This window comes from Pseudorca crassidens, chromosome 1, assembly GCF_039906515.1.
Source record: "Pseudorca crassidens isolate mPseCra1 chromosome 1, mPseCra1.hap1, whole genome shotgun sequence".
Taxonomy (NCBI): Eukaryota; Metazoa; Chordata; class Mammalia; order Artiodactyla; family Delphinidae; genus Pseudorca; species Pseudorca crassidens.
Window position 1 is genome coordinate 820,159 of NC_090296.1, and position 24,439 is coordinate 844,597.

At 42.0% G+C, this 24,439-nt stretch overlaps 1 pseudogene and 1 gene segment (V, D, J or C); both read left to right on the forward strand.

Annotated features, from left to right (window-relative positions):
* Window positions 1-24,439, forward strand: part of LOC137225841 (immunoglobulin heavy constant mu-like) — a 132,688-nt gene that overhangs the window by 31,763 nt on the left and 76,486 nt on the right.
* The window catches only part of LOC137206904 (eukaryotic translation initiation factor 3 subunit J-like), a 30,029-nt pseudogene continuing 8,239 nt past the window's right edge, over window positions 2,650-24,439 (forward strand).

Consider the following 24,439-nt stretch of genomic DNA (forward strand, 5'->3'; position numbering starts at 1 on the left):
TTGCCCCAGAGAAGAGTTTGACAATTACAATTTCAGTAACACATTTACGTAATTTTGACTTATACCTCTTGAAATTTAGGTACCACGTTGTTTCATAACAAATGTTTCATCAACATCCCTCACATTTGAAACTGGATTCCAAGTGGATCTAGAAGACGTAATGTGAGGATAGCGAATGTCTCTACAGTCAGTAACATCTAAGGCAACAAACCTAACATCACATGAGGACGCCGCTGATTTCCAAGTATAGTTCCTGCTTCTTCATTGCTCAGTGATTCCAGCAAAGGTACAAAATGACCTAAACCAGTGGTCTCAATGCTCCTGAAGTCCACACCTCATTCTGAGCTTATACCTTCAAGATTTCATAAGGGAAAACACAGAGACCATCAGAAGGACCTGGCCACGTCGCCCCCATGAACCCACCACCATCAGCCCTTCTCCCTCCCATCACGATGGTCAGGCCCTTTTGCTGTGACCATCACTGGTAACCAGCAGAGCAATATGACTTAAGTCTCCCGACTTCATTTCCCATCACCCACTGGGAATCTCTAATGGATATTCCCTCCAGAATTACCATATGATCTCGTCTCCAGACATAATTCCGTCCAATTAGCTCCACAAAGGAAAAATAAGATTTTTTTAGTCCGGGTGCCCTAACACGTTTTTCCTAGGGTTAAATAGACCCTAACAACACATCCCCACCCACTGAAGCATAAAGACACCTGCTATATATCCTTCTATGTTAACATGAATTTGGATGGATCTCCTCTAATCCACCAGCTCAAGAAGGGCAGGTCACATGCTGGGGCATCTGTACAATGCAGGCCCTTCTTCCACCTGTTGAATAATGGGCCCACCTGGTTCTAGGTTTTAGATGCCATCCCTTCCATTATCCTATCCCACAGCATATCAGCTCAATATTCAGGTCCTGACAACAGGGTGTAGACGTGTCCTGTGATTCTTGCCCATATTACTTTTGTTCGTTCTCCTATTATCGACATTCAAGCAGGCAGATTCTTTAGAATTTATTTTACTGTGTAGATATTATTGGAAAAGCTAGAAGAAGTGTAGTACTCTGTTCATGAAATTGTATGAGTAAATATCTTCTCATAGACAGCAGGCTCGACACCAGTCAACGTACAGGTGAAATCACTGGGCTGAGGGAGAGCTGACCTGCCCCAGACCCACAGGTGTGACCTCTCAGGGCAGGAGTGGAGCCAGGGCTACATGTACAGGGTGTCAGTCAGAGATGGGGACTCACATTGGTCTTTCTGGTTCCCAGGAGAGATAACATCACTGATGACACTGAGGTCAACATTCAGCACCCCTGGCAACCCCACTATAAATTTCAGACATACCATTACCATCGTGATCCCCAGTTTACATCCTTGCAGACTGAAATGCAGATGGTGAGGGCACATCCTCAGTGCCCACAGCGAGATGCGATGGAGCTGTGCTCTGCTCTCCAGCACCACTTACCGATGTGACCTCAGGCACAGTCCCAGGACTCAGTGACCCAGGGACTCGGAAAAGCTCTCAGGTGGACTTTTCAAGGGAACCTGCTTCCTGAGGTGAGGACTTTCCTTTCACCATGACACCCTCACACTCTGCAAGCCATTCACCGTGAAGGTTTACTTCCAAGAATCATCCATGTTCTCTCACCCAGTGCAGTGGGAACTGTGTTCCCTGAGTTCCAATGTCACTGGCTGTGACAGGGAGAGTAAAAATGAACACTTCTAGAAGGAGTGAGTCTGTGCACTGTGACCAGGTCACCTGCCCAGCATGTTGGAGTCCTGAGGAGCTTCCAGGAGCTGTCTGTTCTTAGACCTTGCTAGCCCTGGGGATTCCCCAACCTCCACCCGCAGGGAAGGAGCCCTGAAGCTCGCAGTGTTCCTGCAGACACTCAGTTGTGCACAGGAAACAGGCAAGTCAGGCTTCAGACCATGTCAGTAGTGCTGGGATCCATGACCACCTCAGCAAGAATGACTACCTTGTCCACAAAATACACGGTGTGTTTAGTTGTTAAGAGTAAATCCACCTACAGAGCAACTCTTGATAACATTTAAACTGTTTCAGGTGAGGAAATGTTCACCCAAGTTAAGGGACACACGAAGTCCGTTGTGAATTATGATAAACATTCAATTTTACCTGACTTTGTCTGAATTCAATGTCATTATTACATGTATGGTTTGTCTCAAGTACTTGCGCATCCAGGATATAAACTTGAGGTAATGCAGAAAGGAAAAAACAAGAGTCTGTGTCTGACATCTTGGAGGACCCTGAATGTGTGATGGGTATTTATGTGAAATATATACATCCATGGGATTAAAGTCTACTCCCCAAATCTGCCGTTAATCCTTGAGCACAGCTGACTTCCTGACTAGCCCTTCAGCATCATTTCATTCCTGGACACAGAGTCCCCAGGCATAGGGAGGGGACCCCAGGTGGGGGCTGAGTTCTCTGAGGGCACAGTCAGCACCCTCCTCAGGTGGAGTCCCAGAGACTGGGACCTCCCTTCACTACTTTCTGCTTTTTATAAAAAGGTCCCTCCCTTATGCAAATATCCCCTTAGACCACAAGGTAAAAACAAAGTACCTGTTCACTTAAATTTGGGTTTCTCCTCATGCTTGAAGAGAATTTCTGGGCTTCATGAATCCCATCTGCAAGAAGATGAATCCACTGTGGTTCTTCCTCTTCCTGGTGTCAGCTCCCAGAGGTGAGTGTCTCAGGGATTCAGACGTGAACACTTGGGGAAGCTGCATCTGAGCCCATGAGTCACCGTGGTTCTCTCTGTCCACAGGTGTCCTGTGCCAGGTGCAGCTGCAGGAGTCGGGACCCAGCCTGGTGAAGCCCTCACAGACCCTCTCCCTCACCTGCACTGTCTCTGGATTCTCATTAAGCAGCTATGCTGTATCCTGGGTCCGGCAGGCTCCAGGAAAGGGGCTGGAGTGGGCTGGGGTGATATATGGTGGTGGTGGAAGCGCATATTATAACCCAACTCTTAAGTCCCGGCTCAGCATCACCACGGACACCTCCAAGAGCCAAGTCTACTTATCGCTGAGCAGCCTGACAACTGAGGACACAGCCGTGTATTACTGTGCGAAAGACACAGTGAGGGGAAGTCAGTGTGAGCCCAGACACAAACCTCCCTGCACGGATGCCCGTTACCACAAGGGGTCGCACAGGACCCAACAAGTACAGGGCTGTGACCTGCAGTAGGTGCATATATGGGCTGGGAGGGAATTCGTGTTAGAACCTGTGCTTTCCTCTTCCTGCCCAGGAGCTCCACCAGAGACCCTGTTCTGTATCCTAATGTTTCATTGTTGTGGATTATGAAGTGTCTAGAAAGTTTTGTGTGCATGTACATATTTGCTTAATTTTTATTTTTATTATAGTTGTGTATATATATATTCATTTGCACAGACACATTTAATACTCAAGAATTAAGGTTGTTTTTCATTTCTTTATTTACCTTTTTCTCAAAGGTGCTCAGAACAACCCTGTGGCTCACCATAATTTTCAATTTCAGCCTGAAGTTCGTGAAACTTGTAAATATCCTGAGAGTGCACATGAGACTTTTAAACAGTATTAATTGTTGTTTTGCTTTTGTAGATGTGGAAGGAAGAGACACACCGTCCTGCTTTCAGGCAACCTGCACAAGCATTCTGAATTCTGCAGCAGGCAGTGTTATAGACTCTAACGCCAGAGTGCTCCAATACTGCACATGCAATTATCCTCGTTATTCACAGATTCCAAATCTGCAAATTCACCTACTTCTGGCTTTTATGAGCACCACAAAATAAATACTGTCAATTTTGTGGTCATTCACGGACATTAAGAATGTGGCCGGTTGTTTGAATCAGGCAACACACATGCGCACACACACACACACACACATTCCCAGCTGAGGTTAGTCAAGGTGATGCTCTCTTTTCTTGTTTCAACTCCCGTCCTGTAATTGAGCACTTTCTGGGGTCAAATTAGTGCCATGCTTTTCACAGTTCTGTGATTCTTGGCAATTGTTTAAAGTAGTCCCAGGCATACAGCTGAGGAACAGTCTAGTGTCCCTACGCACAAACGGCTGTGAGTGGACTTAGGGAAAATATACATGAGACATCAGCTTCATTCAGGCATGATTACATGGCCATGGGCTGTGGGATTGATATTCATGTATCCAATATAAATCTCATGCCGAACATGTAGACAAAACTCACTGCTGCATGTGGGATGCAGTTTTGGAAACTTGGCCTTATTCCAAATACAGTATTTCAAGTGGGGGCTTATGGCCAAGAAGGCGGTGGGGTGGAGTGGACTGGAAATTATTCAGAGAAGAAATACAGGCTAAGGGAGACCTTAAGCTGTATTTACATAGACTCAAAAGGATTTTTGCCAAAGGCTGACCAGGGTGATCAGATATCATGTGGGTGATAGGGGGTTTGAAGGATTTGATCAAATACTGCGGGGGATCAGAGTTCCAGGGTAGGGGATTCTCATTATTCTCACTTAGCAGGGCTGCTGACAAAACCTGGCCATGCACATATAAACACAGAAGCCCACAGGTCAAGACTAGTTGAGAAGAGAATTGCAAGGAGCGTGTTGGCTAAGGGGTGGTCAGGGGTCTTTGTCACACTTAAGAAGAGGAATAAAGAACAGACAAGTAAACCAGGGATGCACACAGACACACAGAGAAAAGACCATCTGAGGACTCAGTGAGAAGATGTCCATCTGCAAGCAAAGGAGAAAGGCCTGAGAAGGACCCATCCTGCTGACACCGTGACCTTAGACTTCTTGCCTCCAGGTCTGAGAGGAATCCATTGCTGTTGTTTAATCCACCCAGTCTGTTATTCTGTAATGGCCACACTAGCCAACTAGTACACCTGTAATATAGACGCAGATAGACATATATGGAAATGTAAGTATCGTATTGGAAAAGAATCATCACCCATTCTTCAGAGGTGACATGAAGTGGTGTCCACCCTGGATCTCAGCCAGCACCCTCCTCCACAGCCCTAGAGAAGGACCAGCCGGGACCATCTTTATATGGAGACACGCTTCCCATCTGCACATCACACCTAGGCTCAAGGGGAAAGCACAGCACCTGTGCTACTCAGAGTCAGGGTTCTCATCTTCACTGACATAACTCTCTTAGAGTCAAAGCATTGATCAAAATGAACATGAAAATCTTCTGGTCATTCCTCCTCTTGCGGGCATCCCTCAGCTGTGAGCATCTCCTGGGTCTGAGGAAGGTGGAGTTATGGGGTGACATCTGTGAAGTGGGTGTCTCCTTGATTCTCCTTCGCAGGCGTACTGTCCCAGGTGCTGCTGCAGGAATCGGGCCCAGGACTATTGAAGATCCTCTCCTTAACCGCTCAGTCTCTGGATTCTCCATCACAAACGTTGCTGACTGCTGGGACTGGATCCCTCAGCCCCCAGAGAAAGGGTTGGGGTGACTGGGGTGTTTTGGTTTTGGGAATAGCACAGCACACAGGCTGTCTCTCCAGAAATGACTCTCCACCTCAGAGACAGCTCACAAATTCTGTGTTTCCTGCAGCTCAGCTCTGTGATGACCTAGGACACAGCCCTGTGTTACTGTCCCAGGAGGCCCAGTGAGAAGTCAGGGTTAGTCCAGACAGGACCCTCCCTGCAGGGGCTGCTCCAACCACCAGTGGGCGATCAGGGTCATCAGGAAACAAGAGGACCCATTTCAGGGCAGGTGTAGAGGATGTCACGGAGGGATTTTCTCTCAGAAGCTGTGTTTTCTCCACTGGACCATTGCCGCCTTGAAAGCCTCATCCACTATGATTCCAGGGAACTTTCTTGTCTCTAAACTTGAGACTTTTTCATGGAGTCAGGCTTGTCTGTCTTTCCCCATCTATCTTAGGAAGAGACACACAGAAATATTTCTCCAAGAGACCTTTATTTGAAGGTTAGGTCACTACTTTCTGTTAATAGTTGTCAAGTGTTTAATCGTTTAATGACATAAATAATTTTTACTGTTGAACTTTAAATCTGCTTTCCAGCATCAGATGGATTTCCAATTCCTCTCATCCTGACAATCTCTCCAGTCCTGTCTGATGCAACTCCTTTCACTTGAATAGAATGAGTCATGTTGATATTTGGAAATTGATGTCCATACAGCACTGCAGTCATTCTCTGCTCAGGGGACCTTTGGAAACGTCGGGACACAGGCTGGGCTGTAACATGTAGGCTGTGTTGCCTGCAACTTGTCATCTAGTGTGGAGATTGATAATAGAAATTTAGATAAAATAGCGAGATAGATAAAAGGGAACAGAAACAGGTATATAATCATCGTATGGAAAATAACCATAAAAACTGACTACATAACCCTTTTTTAGGGAGTGGTAAAGGCTCGAAGGTGTAAGATGATACAAGCACCCGTATGAAGTTATTTGAACAAACATAAATATTCAAACAAATTTGGTAAATACTTTTCTAGCGCACTCCTCAATCCCATGGTGAGTGTCTGGTTTTCTCTCTGAGAAATTGACAAATATATTCCAATTGGCGGCCACTGGCATCCTTCCAGCAAGCGGATGAGGGGCCTTTCGCTCTACATCATCCGCAATCTTTGAATTGCTTATTATTTTGCCTTTAACTGTTGTAATAAGTGAGTAGCAGTATCTCGTCATGGTGTTATTTTATGTTTCCTTAATGAAGACTCTAGTTCAAACCTTTATCTCTTCTTTGCGGAAGTATCTTCAGATCACTGGCACAGGATTCATTATTTTCACTTTTTGTTACTGTTGTTGAGCTGTGAATTTGCTGTATATTCATGATACAAGTCCTTTATAAATATGATATTAGAGAGCACATTCTCCAAGTCTGTGCCTAATTCCCTTATCAGTGAAGTTATTGTTACTGTTGCTGTTGTAGGTTTCAGGACAGAAATTTTAATGGATACAGAAAAATTACAAATTGATTTTACGAATGATGTTTGGGATATTATACCTAAAAATTCATCATGAAACTCAAGGACACTCTTTAATTTCTATCACATCCCTACGCCAGGCCTCGTTCTGGGTTGGAGGGTTAAGTGCACCTTCTTGAAGGGAGCATGACCATATTGAGGTTCCTGAAGTTATTCCTCACGGGAGATTTATCCTACCTTCCCCATTAGATATATTTATTCCATCTCTTTATATAAGTATGAATCAAGATACTTGTTTCAGAACTTGTGTTAAGGTTATATACTAAGGCATTTTCTTTGCTTCTGTAATTGTTACAGCTTGTCACCCATGAGGAGCTCTTTCAGATTGTCTCCTGTATCCTCTTTACGGGCACCCATCCATTGGTGTGAACACTTCCTTACTTTCTGGTGCCACAAGAATCTGCAATATAAGCGTGTGTATTCTCTTCTGTGGCCCTGGAATTAGCCAGGCCTCACGTGAGTCGTGGATCCTTTTCTGGAGAATAGCATTAGCAACCAGAAGGGTGGGTATTAGGACACTAATGCTGGTGTCCTGTCCACTGGGGGCATTGCCTCTAGACCCTATCAGCTAAAAGACCTTGGAAATATGTCTGTGTGATCTACCCCACATATACACACACATGTCTGCAACTAGCTCTGTATCTCACCTTCTGACCTGTGTGAAGGTAAAAGTGAGATCATTCTTACATCTCCGATCCTAGTGCAACATCACTTGGGGAAATCCAGCCTTTCCCCCTTGCTTCTCTGTTACTTTCCATCCAACAGTGAGATGCCTGGCTCCACCGATGCCATCCAGCTACTAATTGTTCAATTCCACATGCACAGTAGTAACAGAATTCTAGCCGGATTCCTGATGGAAATACCGTTATCCACCGGGTTCTAGTGCTTACGTGCAGTGCTTACAACTTAGCCTTCAGACTCCACACATTTCCAAGTGACCTGGGTCAAAACCTATTTTTCCACCTTCTTCAGACATGTTAATTGTTAATATTAATTGTTTACATGTTAATGTTACATGTTAATGTAAATGGTTACGTGTTAATTGTTAACATGTTAATATGTTAATTCAAAAATTCACTAAAATATTAGGTATCATCTATACAGTGTGCATCATTCCATCCTTGAGTCTCTGACTTATAGATGAAATTTATATTTATAATCAATAAGGTTCACTCTTTCTCCTATTACTATATATATTTTGACAAGTTCATAGTGCAATGTTTCCACCACTGCAATTTCATAGAGAAGAATTTCACTATCCTTAAATATTGCCCATGTTTCACATATCAAACATCTTCTCCCCAATTCCTGCTAAATGCTCATCTGCTTGCTTTATATATAGATTGAAGTTTTCCCAAATGTGAAATAGGTGAAATTGAAAGTTTTCAGACCGAATTTTTAAATAACAATATGCACTTAGGATTCCCTCATGTCCTTTCATGGTATAATAGTTTAATATTTAAATTGCTGAATACACTTCCACAGCATGGATACGTCACGCATTGTTTATGTACTAATTTATGGAAGAACGTATTTGTTGCTTGCATTTTTTCTCAATTGTAAACGAAGAGACCACAATAATTCATGGGCAGTCGATGATGGAGCTCTAAGTTTCAAGTCAGTTATGTAAATATTACGAGCATGACTTCTGGGGTCTTACATTAAGCTCTGTCTAGGTGTGTGAGTGACTGCACGGAGAATGGGCTCTGATGCAGAGACCACTCAGCTGACCCAGGCATCGTGCTGAAAGGATGTCAGAGCCCAAGCAATGTCAACACGAGGTGGACCCAAGGCCCAGCCCTCAGACCCGGCTGAGCCCCAGCCTACAGTCAGGGTCACCCTTCCTTACACGTGAGTGTGCATCACAGGAGCAGGTCCTGTCGCTGAACTTGAGCCTCTCACAGCGACCCTGCATGGGGCAGGGTGGGCTTCTCCTCCAGGCCCTCCCTAAGCAGAGACAGTGAACAAAATAAAGAGCTGCTGTCAGTGTAAACTGTCAGGGGCTGTGGCAGTGTTTTGTGCATGAGTCAGCACCTGGAACATTCTTATGCATTTCTGCGTGCGATCCTATTTCATCTGTGGTAAGTATATGGCACAGTGGGACTGGATGAGGGGACAAAGGTCACACTGTGAGCGGAGATGCTATGAAACAGTGCAGATCCAAGTCCAGGGCCAAGGCCCTCCTCCCCAGTTTGCAGGAGGACCTAACAGCTCAGGCAGGAATCCTGGGCTGTCCCAGGTAGGAAGACACACCTGTGTGGGTAGAGACGTAACACCATCTGACTCACACTTTAGCAGGACCACGCTGACACTGGCGAGGTAGTTAGGAGACGTTAGACCTCAAAGCATCCATTTCTAGTTTAATCTTGTAGTAGTTTTTGTTCCATTCAGCAGCCTATGGCAGCATTAACAATCTTAGTCTTTGTTATTCTGTGAGCACTTGTCTCTCTCCAAGATTTAAATTTGTTGCTGTCTTCGTTCTATAATTATCTGATATATTGGTGAGATTTTGATAACGTGCAACGTGGCCCATTTTGAGGCTGTTTTAAGAACACTAAATAAGAAGCATTTTCTCAGCTTCTCATCTCTCTGCGTCTCCAAGACGAGTATCAGCTTTATCGTAACACCCAGAAACTGGAAAGAGTTCCAATGTCACACATCAGCTTAATAAATAAGCCAATCATGCTATGATCATTCTTTAAATGCAACCTGTTATTAAAACCAGGATTCTTGATACACACGAAAACATGAGAGTATTCACAAATATTTGTGCTGACTAAAATAAGCCATAACAATAAATATATATATATATATTTTTTGTTTTGAACTTATGTTATGTTCACAGTTTTATAAATTCTAGAAAATGAAAAGTAACCTGAAGTAACAAGGGAAGATCAACGGTGATGTGGGGACAAGATGGAAGATAACAAGGGACAGGAAGGAGGAAACCCAGAAACTACTGAAAATAATGAGAGGAATTGATTTGTTCTCTCCTGATAATGCTTATGCCTCCGTCAGTATTCATCACAGTGTTCATTCTGAGTGTGTGCGCTTTGTTACATGTCAAGAACCTCATTAAAGTAATTACAAATGAAGAAATGCATGACTTGGGAGGGAAGGAGTGAAGGGAAGATACTGAAACATAAGAGACTCTTGAAAATACTTCTCATCAACCCTGACCCCCTCCATATATTTTAGGTAAACACGAGAAGAGAGCAAAGTCATCATGACCTTATTACAGGAGGGGGATCTGCAAACCTCACCCGGAAACTCCAACTCTGTCCTCTAGTAGGTTCCAGGGAGTAGCCTGGCCCAGAGCTCAGGAGCAGATGCTGGATCTAACGGTCACCCCATGTTTCTCCTTGGACACTACACACACCCTCCATTCCTCTGGGTGTAGTTTACACCTCTAACATGAGGGTAACAATGACAGCTACATGACGGGATGTGAGTGTATATGTAAGATGATATATGGGTCCAAAGGGTTTACTCTGGAACAATCACACAATGAAAGATGTATAAAGAGTTGAACATATTCTTCCTTCCTCATTGTGATATCTCAGCCCTGCCCTACTGTAGACCAGCTGTCCCTGCCAGGATGCTGCCTGTTGACTTGCTGCTAACCTCTTGCATGAGAAGCATAAGTGCGCTGAGCAGCCCCGGATCCTCAGGGGGTCGCTGGGAAAGATGCCAGTTAGAGGGACGTGGGTGGGGGTGTTTCTACATGTGCGCCTTGCTATATAGAATCCCTATATGCTTATATAACACCTGCATTCTGTTCTACTGCGCAGTTTATTTTATGTGAAATATTCATCGTCAAAGCTATTACCAATAGACACATATGTAGTTGGTAGGGAAAGTTTATAGTCAGGTGGATAATAACATGAATTTTCAGAAGCTGCTGAAAACAGATCTATTCTCCTTTCTTCACCACAGCATCTTACGTGAGCACTAAAATGCAGGAAAATCACTCAGGTTCTCATTCCAGGAAGAGTCCTGCAGACCTACAGGCAGGCCCACGTCTGTCCAGGAACCTTTGCAGGAGAGGCCAGGTCCAGGGTGGAGAAGCCCAGGCCTCGACAGGAGGCCTCGCTGTGTCCTGATGTGTGCTCTCCAGCACATCACCAGCCAAGTCCAGGCTGCACTTTAGCTTCACATCTGTAAGATGCAGGTAAACCGACACCTACATCACATGCTTGGTGTGCATATGTAGAAACAAAATAATAAAAGAGGCCCTGAGTGTTGGGGTCCAGGGTAGGCCACCCCTAAATATGCCTCCAAGTGACGTAAGACAGAGCCCAGTACAGGGACACTCTGAATTTCCTCCAAGTCACCCTGAAACGAGAAATAAACCTCCCATGTGAAAGGTGCTCTCCCCCATTTAGGTGTGGAAGTGAAACGGTCCTTCACCTCGTGCTCTCCACTGCCTTTTTTCTGTAGAAACAATTTAGCCAAAGAATAAGTTTAATCAGAGAAGTGAGCAAATGCAGAAAGAAAGGAAAACTCTCCAATAAGACTAAATAATAATAGTTTGGTCACTCAGCAAATAAAGGACCTTTAGTTCCTCCTCAAGGACTATAGATAATATTCTTGTCCATGTCCCCTGAGCCGTCTTATAGATACTGAACTTCCCACCAGGAGGAAGAAGTTAACTCCATGATGACCAGACTGTAGCCATGACATAAGCTGCCACAATTGCAAGAACTGGCCTCAAAGAAATGGGAACAAACCGACCCTGGACCTGAAGATTAACTCTACTTAAAACAATCAAGAGGAGGCCGATCAGACCACCACATGACCAACTGCAAGACGACTGTCACAGCTGACTCTGCCGTTTCTGCCCGTAGCCCCTCCTTCCGCCTATAAATGCCCTTTCCCACAGATGCTCAGTGCGGGGTGGCCTTTGGAGAGATGTCTGTCCCCCACCCCCGGGTGCAGGCAGCCAAAATAAAGCAAACTTTCCTTTCACCAACTTTGCCTCTTTATTGGCCTTTCAGCACCGAGCAGCCGGACCCTGCTTTCCTTTGCAGAGGGACACTCTTATCACCAGGGATGGGAATTCAGGCCTGGAATTCTCTATGAACAAACCTTGCTCCTTCTTTAATGACTACGCCAGCCCAAACCCTGCTTAGTTTCTTCACTAATTGAGCACCAAAAGCATACATTTCCTCCTTCTACCAATTCCTCACAAATATTGCATCTTTGTCTAAACATATAAAAGCTGCCTGCTTTGGTCACTTCTGGGTCCATTTCTATGGCCCATCTATGCCCATGGTTAAATTTTTTTTCTCCTGTTAATCTGTCTTTGTCAATTGTGTTATCAGTCCAGCCTCAGGAACTCAAGAGGGGCAGAGGAGGAGATTTCCCTCCTGACATGTCCAAGTTGTCTTCTCTTCAGCCTCACGCTGTACAACCTCTTAGGAACCTCAGTTCTCACGGCCACTGTCACTCTGCTGACATCACCTTGCCAGGTGTGTTTTTCTGGCATATCTTTTCTGCATTTCCATCTCACCATTCGATATTTCTTCCAAATCGGTGTGACATTTCAGTGTCCATTGTCTGGTGTACACAGTTTATTAGTCATTCCCTATGAAAGGACATCTTGGTCTTTTCCAAATTGTGGCAAATATGAATAAAGCTAAGTGAGCATCGTGTGCAGGGTTTTCTCTGGACCAAAGTCTTACTGTCTTTCAGATACATACAAAGGAGCAGTATTGCTGAAACATAGATAAGAGTATGTTTAGTATTGCAGGAAGCATGCAAAATGTCTCCCAAGGTGCACCCCGTTCTGCATCCCCACCAGCTGTGAATGGACCCCCTGCTGCTTCACACCCTGCAGGTGTTTAAGGTTCTCAGAGTGCGGATCTGATCCACTCTGGTAAGTTTTCAGGGATATGTCCTTGTTCTCATTGGCACTTCCCTGTGACATATGTTCTCCCACAGCCTTATTTGCAAACTCTTTGTCTTAAAGAGTTAACAGGTACCTGTTAAGGGTTTTAGCCCATTTTTTAATCCTTTTGTTTCTTTCTTATTGTTGAGTTTAAGGCTTCTTGGTACATATTAGATAACAATCACATATACTAGATATGTCATTTACAAATATTTTCTGCGAATCTCTAGCTTCATTTGGGTAAATTTTAAATGTATTTTTCTTTGCTTCTCAATTATTACTTGTTGTGTTTCTATTACAATGAAAAGTGAAGTTAAACTTTCACTTCCTAAGCCATGGGAACTTCATGTGGGAACATGCCATAGTACACTCAAAGTCTCTCTCTGATACCACAAGGATGGAATGGGAAAACAGAGGAGGGACTTCTTCAGAGATGCTCCTCTGGAAAAGTAGAACTGTACCAACGAACCCTCCTTCCTGTGTTGCTGGTGAGAACTGTGCTGCGTGTCCACAGAGACTCAGATCCTTGATGAGAGAGTGAGATTTCATCAGTTAGAATGACGGTTTCCTAACAATAAATTTTACCCGTGATGGATCTGAGTTTATGAATGATTGTAACTTGAATGATTCAATGGATTTAGCAACGGTTGAAAACACAATCAATACCTTGAATTTTTATTATTGATTTTAATTTATGTTGCCCCAGAGAAGAGTTTGACAATTACAATTTCAGTAACACATTTACGTAATTTTGACTTATACCTCTTGAAATTTAGGTACCACGTTGTTTCATAACAAATGTTTCATCAACATCCCTCACATTTGAAACTGGATTCCAAGTGGATCTAGAAGACGTAATGTGAGGATAGCGAATGTCTCTACAGTCAGTAACATCTAAGGCAACAAACCTAACATCACATGAGGACGCCGCTGATTTCCAAGTATAGTTCCTGCTTCTTCATTGCTCAGTGATTCCAGCAAAGGTACAAAATGACCTAAACCATCTGGTCTCAATGCTCCTGAAGCCCACACCTCATTCTGAGCTTATACCCTCAAGATTTTATAAGGGAAAACACAGAGACCATCAGAAGGACCTGTCCACGTCGCCCCCATGAAGCCACCACCATCAGCCCTTCTCCCTCCCATCACGATGGTCAGGCCCTCTTGCTGTAACCATCACGGGTAACCAGCAAAGCAATATGACTTAAGTCTCCCGACTTCATTTCCCATCACCCACTGGGAATCTCTAATGGATATTCCCTCCAGCATTATCATATGATCCAGACATAATTCCCTCCAATTTTCTCCACAAAGGAAAAATAAATTTTTTTAGTCGTGGTGACCTTACACATTTTTCCTAGCGTTAAATGGACCCTAACAACACATCCTCAACCACTGAAGCATAAAGACACCTGCTATATATCCTTCTATGTTAACATGAATTTGGATGGATCTCCTCTAATCCACCAGCTCAAGAAGGGCAGGTCAGATGCTGGGGCATCTGTACAAATACAGGCCCTTCTTCCACCTGGTGAATAATGGGCCCACCTGGTTCTAGGTTTTAGATGCCATCCCTTCCATTCCCCTATCACACAGCGTATGAGCTCGATATTCAGGTCCTGACAACAGGGTCCAGACTTGTCCTGTGATTCTTGCCCATATTACTTTGTTCGGCTCTCCTATTATCGACATTCAGGCAGGCAGATGCTTTAGTATTTAATTTATCTGCAAATATTATTGCAAAAGCTAGAAGAATTATAGTACTGTGTTCATGAAATAGTATGCAGTAAATATCTTCTCATAGACGGCAGGCTCGACATCAGTCAGTGTACAGGTGAAATCACCGGGCTGAGGGAGAGCTGACCTGCCCCAGACCCACAGGTGTGACCTCTCAGGGCAGGAGTGGAGCCAGGGCTACATGTACAGGGTGTCAATCAGAGATGGGGACTCACATTGGTCTTTCTGGTTCCCAGGAGAAGTAACATCACTGATGACACTCATGTCAACATTCAACACCTCTGGCAAACCCACTATAAATTTCAGACATACCATTACCATCGTGATCCCCAGTTTACATCCTTGCAGACCGAAATACAGATGGTGAGGCCACATCCTCAGTGCCCACAGCGAGATGCGATGGAGCTGTGCTCTGCTCTCCAGCACCATTTACTTATATGACCTCAGGCACAGTCCCAGGACTCAGTGACCCAGGGACTCGGGAGAGCTGCTCTCAGGTGGAATTTTCAAGGGAACCTGCTTCCTGAGGTGGGAACTTTCCTCTGACTCTGACACCTTCATACTCTGCAAGCCATTCACTGTGAAGGTTTACTTCCAAGAATCATGCATGTTCTCTCACCCAGTGCAGTGGGAACTGTGTTCCCTGAGCTCCAATGTCACTGGCTGTGACAGAGTTACAAATGAACACTTCTAGAAGGAGTGAGTCTGTGCACTGTGACCAGGTCACCTGCCCAGCATGTTGGAGTCCTGAGGAGCTTACAGGAGTTGTCTGTTCTTAGACCTTGCTAGCCCTGGGGATTCCCCAACGTCCACATGCAAGAAAGGAGCCCTGAAGCTCGCAGTGCTCCTGCAGACATTCAGTTGTGCACAGGAAACAGGCAGGTCAGGCTACAGACCATGTCAGCAGTGCTGGGATCCATGACCATCTCAGCAAGAATGACTAGCTTGTCCACAAAATACACGGTGTGTTTAGTTGTTTAGAGTAAATCCACCTCCAGAGCAACTCTTGATAATATTTAAACTGTTTCAGGTGAAGAAATGTTCACCCAAATTAAGGGAAACACGAAATCCGTTGTGAATTATGATAAACATTAAATTTTACCTGACTCTGTCTGAATTCAATGTCATTATTACATGTATGGTTTGTCTCAAGTACTTGTGCATCCAGGAAATAAACAGGAGGTAATGCAGAAAGGAAAAAACAAGAGTCTGTGTCTGACATCTTGGAGGACCCTGAATGTGTGATGGGTATTTATGTGAAATATATACATCCACGGGATTAAAGTCTATTCCCCAAATCTGCCGTTAATCCTTGAGCACAGCTGACTTCCTGACTAGCCCTTCAGCATCATTTCATTCCTGGACACAGAGTCCCCAGGCACAGGGAGGGGACCCCAGGTGGGGGCTGCGTTCTCTGAGGAAACAGTCAGCACTCTCCTCAGGTGGAGTCCCAGAGACTGGGACCTCCCTTCACTACTTTCTACTTTTTATAAAAAGGTCCCTCCCTTATGCAAATATCCCCTTAGACCACAAGGTAAAAACAAAGTACCAGTTCACTTAAATTCGGGTTTCTCCTCATGATTGAATAGATTTTCTGGGCTTCAGGAATCTCATCTGCAAGAAGATGAATCCACTGTGGTTCTTCCTCTTCCTGGTGTCAGCTCCCAGAGGTGAGTTTCTCAGGGATTCAGACGTGAACACTTGGGGAAGCTGCATCTGAGCCCATGAGTCACCATGGTTCTCTCTGTCCACAGGTGTCCTGTCCCAGGTGCAGCTGCAGGAGTCGGGACCCAGCCTGGTGAAGCCCTCACAGACCCTCTCCCTCACCTGCACTGTCTCTGGATTCTCATTAAGCAGCTATGCTGTAGCCTGGGTCCGGCAGGCTCCAGGAAAGGGGCTGGAATGGGTTGGTGCGATATGTGGTAGTGGAAGTGCATATTATAACCCAACTCTTAAGTCCCGGCTCAGCATCACCACGGACACCTCCAAGAGCCAAGTCTACTTATCGCTGAGCAGCCTGACAACTGAGGACACAGCCGTGTATTACTGTGCGAGAGACACAGTGAGGGGAGGTCAGTGTGAGCCCAGACACAAACCTCCCTGCACGGATGCCCGTTACCACCAGGGGTCGCACAGGACCCAACAAGTACAGGGCTGCGACCTGCAGCAGGTGCATATATGGGCTGGGAGGGAATTCGTGTTAGAACCTGTGCTTTCCTCTTCCTGCACAGGACCTCTACCAGAGACTCTGTTCTGTATCCTAATGTTTCATTGCTGTGGATTATGAAGTGTCTAAAAAATTTTGTGTGCATATACATATTTGCTTTTTATTTTTATTATAGTTGTGTATATATATTCATATGCACAGACAAATATAATACTCAAGAGTTAAGGTTGTTTATCATTTCTTTACCTTTTTCTCAAAGGAGCTCAAGAAAACCCTGCGGCTCACCATAATGTTCAATTTCAGCCTGAAGTTTGTGAAACGTGTAAATATCCTGACAATGCACATGAGATTTTTAAACAGTATTAATTGTTGTTTTGTTTTTGTAGATGTGGAAAGAAGAGACACACCGTCCTGCTTTCAGGCAACCTGTACAGGCATTCTGAATTCTGCAGCAGGCAGTGTTATAGACTCTAACGCCAGAGTGCTCCAATACTGCACATGCAATTATCCTCGTTATTCACAGGTTCCAAATATGCAAATTCACATACTTCTAGCTTTTATGAGCACCACAAAATAAATACTGACAATTTTGTGGTCATTCACGGACATTAAGAATGTGGCCGGTTGTTTGAATCAGGCAACACACATGCGCGCACACACACACACACACACACATTTTCCTAGCTGAGGTTAGTCAAGGTGATGCTCTCTTTTCTTGTTTCAACTTCCGTCATGTAATTGAGCACTTTCTGGGGTCAAATTAGTGCCATGCTTTTCACATTTGTGTGATTCTTGGCGATTGTTTAAAGTAGTCCCAGGCATAGGGCTGAGGAACAGTCTAGTGTCCCTACGCACAAATGGCTGTGAGTGGACTTAGGGAAAATATACATGAGACATCAGCTTCATTCAGGCATGATTACATGGCCATGGGCTGTGGGATTGATATTCATGTATCCAATATAAATCTCATGCAGAACATGAAGACAAAACTCACTGCTGCATATGGGATGCAGCTTTGGAAACTTGGCCTTATTCCAAATACAGCATTTCAAGTGGGGGCTTATGGCCAAGAAGAGGGTGGGGTGGAGTGGACTGGAAATTATTAAGAGAAGAAATACAGGCTAAGGGAGACCTTAAGCTGTATTTACATAGACTCAAAAGGATTTTTGCCAAAGGCTGACCAGGGTGATCAGATATCATGTGGGTGATAGGGGGTTTGAAGGATTTGATCAAATACTGAGGGTGATCAGAGTTCAAGGGAAGGGGATTCTCATTATTCTCACTTAGCAGGGCTGCTGACAAAACCTGGCCATGCACATATAAACACAGAAGCCCACAGGTCAAGACTAGCTGAGAAGAGAATTGCAAGGATCCTGTTGGCTAAGGGGTGGTCAGGGGTCTTTGTCACACTTAAGAAGAGTAATAATGAACAGACAAGTAAACCAGGGATGCACACAGACACACAGAGAAAAGACCATCTGAGGACTCAGTGAGAAGACGTCCACCTGCAAGCAAAGGAGAAAGGCCTGAGAAGGACCCAAACCTGCTGACACCGTGATCTTAGACTTCTTGCCTCCAGGCCTGAGAGGAATCCATTGCTGTTGTTTAAGCTGCACAAACTGTTTTTCTGTAATGACCACATTAGCGGATTATACACAACTGATATAGATGCAGATAGACATATATGGAAATGTAAGTATCGTATTGAAGAAGAAACATCACTCATCCTCCAGGGATGACTTAATGATCATCCCCAAAAAGACGTGTAAGTGTCCACTGTAACATTCTTTAGAATTCATAATACAGTGCGGAATGATTTCTGGATAAATTAATGTCAGAAATATTTCTTCATGAGACTTTTATTTGAAATTTGGGTCACTACCTACTCTTATTAGTTGTCAAGTTTTTAATTGTTTAATGACATAAGTGATTCTTCTGTTGAACTTCAAATCTACTTCCAGCTTCAGATGGATTTCCAAGTTCTTTTAGCATGAAAAATCTCCCCAGTCCTGTTTGATGCAATACCTTTCACTGGAATAGTATGAGTATTGTTTATATTTGGAATTTGTTGTCCATATAACACTGGAGTCATTTTCTTCCCTAGAGGACATTTGGAAATATCTGGACACGGGTTGGACTGTAACATTTGGGCTGTGCTCTCAGTACCTAGTTATCTAGTGGGTAGAGTCCATCCGTGCTGACACACATCCTACAATGCACACAACATTATGAGCCACATGCAAGTCCCCAGTAAAAATGGAGAGAATAACTCTTTTATCAAGGGAAAAGTGAGGTCGAAAGGGCTATAGAGAACTGAGTCCATGGTTTCTCTTTGGCTGAGTTCTTGCCAGAAAATTAGAGGTAAACTTTCTTCTTCTTGTTGAATTCTGAGATCGTCAAAGGGCATGAGAACCTCCCTTCTGTTAACCCAATTTTATTTGAGTTTTCTCTTCATTATTATTATTATTGTTGTCATTGTTTTTATTTTACTTTTTCCACTTTTTTTACAACTATCTTCTAATTTTAATCGGAGTTAAAGGTTGGACTAGACAATAACATTTGGAACCAATTAAATATAATTTTACCATTTTCTCCCCATGACTTGTTATAATTATCCCACCATGAGGTAATGAATGTTATTGCAGAGAAAAGCTTATTTTTTACTTTCTAAATTTTATTGTTTTAATTAGTTATTTTTATTGAAGAATATTTGATTTATAATGGGTTAGTTTCAGGTGTACAGCAAACTGATTCAGTTATATATATATATATATATTATATATATAAAACAAAATATTATTACAAAATATTGTTACTTATTACAAAATATTGAGAATAGTACCCTGTGATATATAGTAGGTCCTTGTTGATTATCTATTTTATACATAGTAGTGTGTTTATGTTAATCCCAAATTCCTTATTTATCCCTCCCTCTCACCTTTCCCCTTTGGTAGCCATGAATTTTATTTTGAAGTCTCTGAGTCTGTGTCTGTTTTATAAATAAGTTCATTTATATCATTTTTTTAGAATCCATATATAAGTGATTTCACATGTTATTTGTCTTTCTCCATCTGACTTACTAAACCTAGTATAATAATCTCTAAGTCTATCCACGTTGCTGCAAATGGCACTATTTCATTCTTTTTTTATGTCTGAGTAATATTCCATTGTATGCATGCACCATATCTTCTTTATCCATTCATCTGTCAATGGACATTTAGGTTGCTTCCATGTCCTGGATATTGTAAATACTGCTGCAGTAAAAATTGGGGTGCATGTATCTTTTCGAATTATATTTTACTCTGTGTATATTCACAGGAGTGGGATTGCTGGATCATATGGTAGCTCTATTTTTACTTCTTTAAGGAATGTATATACTGTCCACCACAGTGGCTGTAGCTATTTACATTCCCACCGACAGTGTAGGAGGGTTCCTTTTCTACACACCACCTGCAGCATTTATTATTTGTAGCCGTTTTGATGATAGCTATTCTAACTGGTCTGAGGTGATGCCTCATTGTAGTTTTGATTTGCATTTCTCTAATAATTAGCAATGCTGAGCATTATTTCATGTACATTTTTACCATCTGTATATCTTCTTTAGAGAAATGTCTATTAAGTCTTCTGCCCATTTTTTGATTGTACTGTTTGTTTTTCTGATATTGAGCCTTATGATCTGTTTGTATACTTTGGAGATTAATCCCTTGGTTGTTGCATTGTTTGCAAATATTTTCTTCCATTCAGTAGATTTTCTTTTTTTTCTTTCAATTTCCTTTGCTGTGCAAAAGCTTTTAATTAGGTCCCAATTGTTTATTTTTGGTTTTATTTCCATTATTCTAGGAGACAAATGCAAAAAGATATGGCAGTTATGTCAAAGGATGTCTGCCAATGTTTTCTTCTGTTTCATAGTATCCATTTATACAATGGATACTATAAAACTCTTAGTTAGTATCCATTTATATATATTTATAGTACACATTTAGATATTTAATCCCTTTTGAGTTTGTTTTTGTGTATCGTGTTAGAGAATGTTCTAATTTCTTTCTTTTACATGAAGCTGCCAATTTCACGTCACCACTTATTGAAGAGACTGTCTTTTCTCCATTGTATATTCTTGCTTCCTTTGTCATTGATTAATTGACCATATGTGTGTGGGTTTATCTCTGGACTTTTTATCCTGTTTCATTGAACTATATTTCTGTTGTTGTACCAGTACCACACTGTTTTGATGACTGTAGTTCTGTAGTATAATCTAAAGCTAGGAAGCCTGATCCCTCCAGCTCCAATGATCTTTCTCAATATTTCTTTGGCTATTTGGGGTCTTTTGTGGTCCCATAGAAATTTTTTTTTAATTTCTTCTAGTTCTTTGATAAATGTTAGTGGTAATCTGATTGGGATTGCATTTAATCTGTAGAGTATGTTGCGTAGTATCCTCATTTGACAATATTGATTATTCCAATCAAAGAACATAGTATATCTTTCCATCTGTTTGTGTCATCTTTGATTTCTTTCATCACCATCTTATAAATTTCAGAGTACAGATCTTTTCCCTCCTTAGGTAGGTTTATTCCTAGGTGTTTTTTTTTCTTTCATGCCATAGTAAACGGAATTGTTTCCTTAATTTCCCTTTCTGATCTTTGTTTTTAATGGGTAGAAATGCAACAGATTTCTGTGTATTAATTTAGTATCCTGCAACTTTACCAAATTCATTGAGAGTTCTAGTAGTTTTCTGGTAGCACCTTTAGGATTTTCTATGTATAGTATCCTGTCATCTGAAAACAGTGACAGTTTTACTTCTTTTCCAATTTGGATTTTTTTTAATTTCTTTTTCTTCTCTGATTGCCATGGCTAGGACCTCCAAAACTGTGTTGAATAAGAGTGGTGAGAGTGGTCATTCTTATCTTTTTCCTGATCTTAGTGGAAATGCTTTCAGTTTTTCACCATTGAGAATGATGTTTGCTGTGGGTTTGTCATATATGGCCTTTATTATGTTGAGGTAAATTGCCCATTTTCTGGAGTGTTTTTATCATGAATGCATGTTGACATATACATGGAATCTAAAAAAAAAAAATGGTCATGAAGAACCTAGGGGCAAGACGGGAATAAAGACACAGACCTACCAGAGAATGACTTGAGGATACGGGGAGGGGGAAGGGTAAGCTAGGACAAAGTAAGAGGGTGGCATGGACATATATACACTACCAAACGTAAAATAGATAGCTAGTGGGAAGCAGCCACATAGCACAGGGAGATCAGCTCAGTGCTTTGTGACCACCTAGAGGGGTGAGATAGGGAGGGTGGGAGGGAAGGAGACACAAGAGGGAAGAGATATGGGGACATATGTATATGTATAACTGATTCACTTTGTTATAAAGCAGAAACTAACACACCACTGTAAAGCAATTATATTCCAATAAATGTGTTTAATAAATAAATAAATAAATAAAATATGTGTTGAATTTTGTCAAAAGCTTTCTCTGCATTGATTGAGATGATCATATGGTTTTTATTCCTTAATTTGTTAATATGGTGCATCACATTGATTGATTTGCGTATATTGAAGAATACTTGCATTCCTGTGACAAACCCCACTTGATCATGGTGTATGATTCTTTTAATGTGTTGAAGGATTCTGTTTGCTAGTATTCTGTTGAGGATTTTTGCATCTATGTTCATCACTGATATTCATCTGTAATTTTCTTTTTTTGTGATATTTTTGTATGGTTTTGGTATCAGGGCGATGGTGGCCTTGCAGAACCAATTTGGAAGTGTTCCTCCCTCTGCTATATTTTGGAAGAGTTTGAGAAGGATAGGTGTTAGCTCTTCTCAAAATGTTTGATAGAGTTTGCCTGTGCAGCCATCTTGTCCTGGAATTTTGTTTGTTGGAAGATTTTTAATTACAGTTTCATTACTTGTGTTAGGTCTGTTTATGTTTTCTAATTTTTCAGGTCAGTCTTGGAAAATTGTACCTTTCCAAGAATTTGTCCATTTCTTCATGCTTGTCAAGTTTATTAGCATATAGTTGGTTGTAGTAGTCTCTTATAGTCCTTTTTGTTTCTGTGCTGTCTGTTGTGATTTCTCCTGTCTCATTTCTAATTTTATTGATTTGTGTCCTCTCCCTTTTTTTCTTGATGAGTCTGGCTAAATATTTATCAATTTTGTTTATTTCCTCAAAGAACCAACTTTTGGTTTCACTGATCTATGCTATTGTTTTCTTCATCTGTATTGCACATATTTCTGCTCTGATATTTATTATTTCTTTCCTTCTACTTACTTTGGTTTTCTTTGTTCTTTTTTCTTTAATTGCATTAAGTGCAAAGTTAGGTTGTTTACTTGAGATTTCTCTTGTTTCTTGAGGTAAGATTGTATTGCTATAAACTGATGAAAGAAATCAAAGACGACACAAACAGACGGAGAGATATACCATGTTCTTGGACTGGAAGAATCAATATTGTCAAAATGACTATACTACCCCAAGCAATCTACAGATTTAATGTAATCTCTAGTAAATTACTGAGGGCATTTTTCAAAAATTAGAACAAAACATTTTACAATTGGCATGGAAACACAAAAGACTCTGAATAGCCAAAGCGATCTTTAGAAACAAAAATGGAGCCAGAAGAATTAGCTTCCTGACTTCAGACTATACTACAAAGCTACAATCATCAAAACAGTATGGTACTGAGCACAAAAACAGAAATATAGATAAATGGAACAGGATAGAAAGCCCAGAGATAAACCCTCGCACCTATGGACACCTAATCTATGACAAAGTAGACAAGACTATACAGTGGAGAAAAGACAGTCTCTTCAATAAGTGGTGTTGGGAAAATTGGACAGCTACAGGCAAAAGAATGAAAGTGGAACACTCCCTAACACTGTATACAATAATAAACTCAAAATGGATCAAAGACCTAAATGTCAGGCCAGATACTATCAAACTCTTAGAGGAAAACATAGGCAGAACACACTTTGACATAAATCACAGCAAGATATTTTTTGATCCACATCCTAGAGTAATGAAAATTAAACAAAAATAAGCAAATGAGACCTCTTTAAACTTAAAAGACTTTGCAGAGCAAAGGAAACCATGAAAGAAACGAAAAGACAACCCAAAGAATGGGTTGAGAAAATATTTGCAAATGAAGCACCCGACAAGGAATTCATCTCCAAAATATTCAAACAGGCTTGTGCACCTCAATATCCAAAAAAAAAAAAATGCAAACGACCTAAATAAATAATGGGTGGAAGATCTACATAAACTTTTATCTAAAAAAGACATACAAATGACCAAAAGTCACACGAAAAAAATGCTCAACATCACTAATTATTAGAGAAATGCAGATCAAATCTACAATGAGGTATCACCTCACAAAGGTCAGAATGGCTGTCTTCGCAAATCTACTAACAATAAAGGCTGGAGAGGGTGTGGAGAAAAGGGAACCCTCCTACACTCTTGGTGGGAATGTAAATTGATACAGTGACTAAGGAGAACAGGATGGAGGTTCCTTAAAGAACGAAAAATAGAATTACCATATGACCCAACAATCCCAGTCCTGGGCATATACTGAGAGAAAACCATAACTCAGAAAGATACATGCTCCCCAATATTCATTGCAGCACTATTTACAATAGCCAGGACATGGAAGCCACCTAAATGTCCATCAACAGAAGAATGGATAAAGAAGATGCGGTA